This window comes from Lepus europaeus, chromosome 8, assembly GCF_033115175.1.
Source record: "Lepus europaeus isolate LE1 chromosome 8, mLepTim1.pri, whole genome shotgun sequence".
NCBI lineage: Eukaryota > Metazoa > Chordata > Mammalia > Lagomorpha > Leporidae > Lepus > Lepus europaeus.
The window spans coordinates 60,217,821-60,220,166 of NC_084834.1; the positions used below are offsets into that span (position 1 = coordinate 60,217,821).

The 2,346-nt window shown below is 42.9% G+C and overlaps 1 pseudogene; it reads right to left on the reverse strand.

The window, feature by feature from the left end:
- Window positions 1–1,066: 1,066 nt before the first annotated feature.
- Window positions 1,067–2,022, reverse strand: LOC133765279 (L-lactate dehydrogenase A chain-like; annotated as a pseudogene).
- Between the last annotated feature and the right edge of the window lie 324 nt (window positions 2,023–2,346).

Here is a 2,346-nt window from a genome sequence, read left to right on the forward strand (position 1 = left end):
ATTTGGTGAAGGAACCGGAAGGTCTATAGAACACTATAAACCTGTGTCTAGTGGCAAGGGCAACTGGAGCATATGCAACAGTGGCAACAGCACCTCTGAGGTGGTGGACTTACATTAACCAGTTTAGGATGACACAAGATAAGCATCATTTAGCATCTGGATATAGCCACAGGAATTTATAAACCATTCCTATTTCTAACTATAGGAACTTGCTGTCTCTTTTTTCCATCCCCAGGCCATCATGATATCACTGCTTTAATTATGGATCAGATAAAAAAGACAGCATGCACAACCTCCAACTAAAACCCTGGTGTAGCCTAGGGAGTGACAAAATAGTCTCAGATGTAGTGAAGGTGACTCTGATTCCTGGTGAAGAGACCCATTTGAAGAAATGTGCAGATACATTTTGGGAAATCCAAAAGAGCCGCAATGTGGTTTTTTTTGTTTGTTTGTTTGTTTGTTTGTTTTTTTCCCCAGGCAGAGTTAGACAGTGAGAGAGAGAGACACAGAGAGAGTTATAGACAGTGAGAGGGAAACAGAGAGAAAGGTCTTCCTTCCGTTGGTTCACCCCCCTAATGGCTGCTACGGCCAGCGCTGCGCCAATCTGAAGCCAGGAGCCAGGTGCTTCCTCCTGATCTCCCATGTGGGTGCAGGGCCCAAGCACTTGGGCCATCCTCCACTGCACTCCCGGGCCATAGCAGAGAGCTGGACTGAAAGAGGAGCAACGGGGACTAGTACCTGGAACCTGGGGTGCTGGCGCCTCAGGCGGAGGATTAGCCAAGTGAGCCACGGCGCCGACCCAAGAGCTGAAATTTTGAAGTCTTCTATTACTGAACCACTTCACTGTCTAGGCTACAACAGGGTTTTAGTTGCACTTAAAGCTTTAAAACTATAGATTTGGTGAATAAATCTCCATACTGTGTTTGCTAATTTAGAGACATATGGAGACATATATGAGTCACAGAAAACAAAGAAAGAAAGCACACACACATATGTGGCTTACCTAAAAGGCAAAATCAGACTAACCTAACATGTAGAGACTTTTAGCTTAACTTCTAAAATTAAGTTAAATTATGTTATTGTAAAAATTAAAAGAATGAATAATTAGGGGTTGAGGAAGGGAGAGATAGGGGGGATAAGGAACCCTAAGGAAGACATCATTCTTTACTCCACGCAAACCCTTAAGCATGGTGGAAATTGGAAACGCTTGCTTGAAATTCCTCATTTTACTTTTTGCTAAACTTGCCACAGACAATCCAATGGCCCAGGATGCATAATCTTTCAGTTTGATCACCTCATAAACACTGTCAGCCATATGTTTGTGAACCTGTTTCCTCTCTTCCTTGTCTGCATCAGTGCCTAAATCTGGGTGCAGAGTCTTCAGGGCATCACCAGCAAGAATCACTCCCCCCCCCCCCCACACACACACTTGAATCTCCATTCTCCTCAAGGGTCCACCAATGACAGCTTAACGGGTGAACCCTCAGCCTTTCCCCCTTCAGGTAACAGTACTGGGCTGAATCCAGATTGCAACCACTTCTGATAACACGGCTTTTGAGAAAATCACTTATCTTCCAAGTCACATAGGTAAAGATATGCAGTGGATTGGAAACAAAAAGCAATCTGCAGTTGGGTTTGTATTTGACAGGATTATAGGAATGGTGAATTTCAAGATGTTCATGTTATGCTGGACCAGAGTAAGATGGTTTTCTCCCTCTTGCTGATGCTCCCCAGCTGTGATGATCACCAGCTTGGAGTCTGCAGTCACATTGAAGTCTCTTTCAGAGATAATTTTTGGGGTTTTAAGCAAAAGACTACCATGTTGGAGATCCATCATCTCTCCCTTCAGTATATCTTCCATGACATCAACAAGAGCAAGTCCATCTGCCAAGTCCTCTGTTAGGATATTGATGGCACACAAGGTCATGCCAAACAGTACCAACCCCTACAACTCTGATCTCATTTTGGGAACACATTCTCCCTCAGAAAGTTGTGAATCAGCTGGTCCTTGAGAGCTGCCATTTTCGACCTAGGAATAGGAAATTGTGTGTCAAAAGGAACAGGAATTGTGTGTCATGCAGGCAAGGGGAAGCACAGCAACGGACACCACTCCCCAGCAGCAGCTCCCAGTGATTAGTCTCCTGTCAGTTCGTTGTGATTAATAAGCTCTGTTAAGATAAATATTTTTAAATATATGTGGTGTTCTCAAGTAAATATATTTAACATGTTTGGATAAATAAGTGATTCTCAATGCAATATTTGAAGAATCTGGAATGCAAAAAATACAATTTCAATATGAATTCCTGTCTAACGGTTAGTTATTAGAAAATGTTCATGATTGAGTTT